Raw genomic sequence first — 309 nt, forward strand, 5'->3', positions numbered from 1 at the left:
TACAAAAGAGTGTGGTACTGGTATAAACACAGGCATACAGAACAATGGAATAGGTTGGAGAACCCAGAAATAAACCACCACGTGAATAAACAAATGACTTCTACAAGAATGCTAAAACCATTCAATGGAGAAAAAGAGAGCTTTTCAACAAATGGTGTTAGTGAAACTAGATATCTACATGCAAAAGAATGAAGGTGGACCCTTAAATTTCAGTATATACACAATAAACTCATGATGGATCAAAGACTAAATTTTAAGTGTTAAAACTATAAAACATTTAGAAAAATATGGAAGAAAAGTTTCAGGACA

Source organism: Pteropus vampyrus, unplaced genomic scaffold (genome assembly GCF_000151845.1).
Source record: "Pteropus vampyrus isolate Shadow unplaced genomic scaffold, Pvam_2.0 Scaffold579, whole genome shotgun sequence".
NCBI classification, from domain to species: domain Eukaryota; kingdom Metazoa; phylum Chordata; class Mammalia; order Chiroptera; family Pteropodidae; genus Pteropus; species Pteropus vampyrus.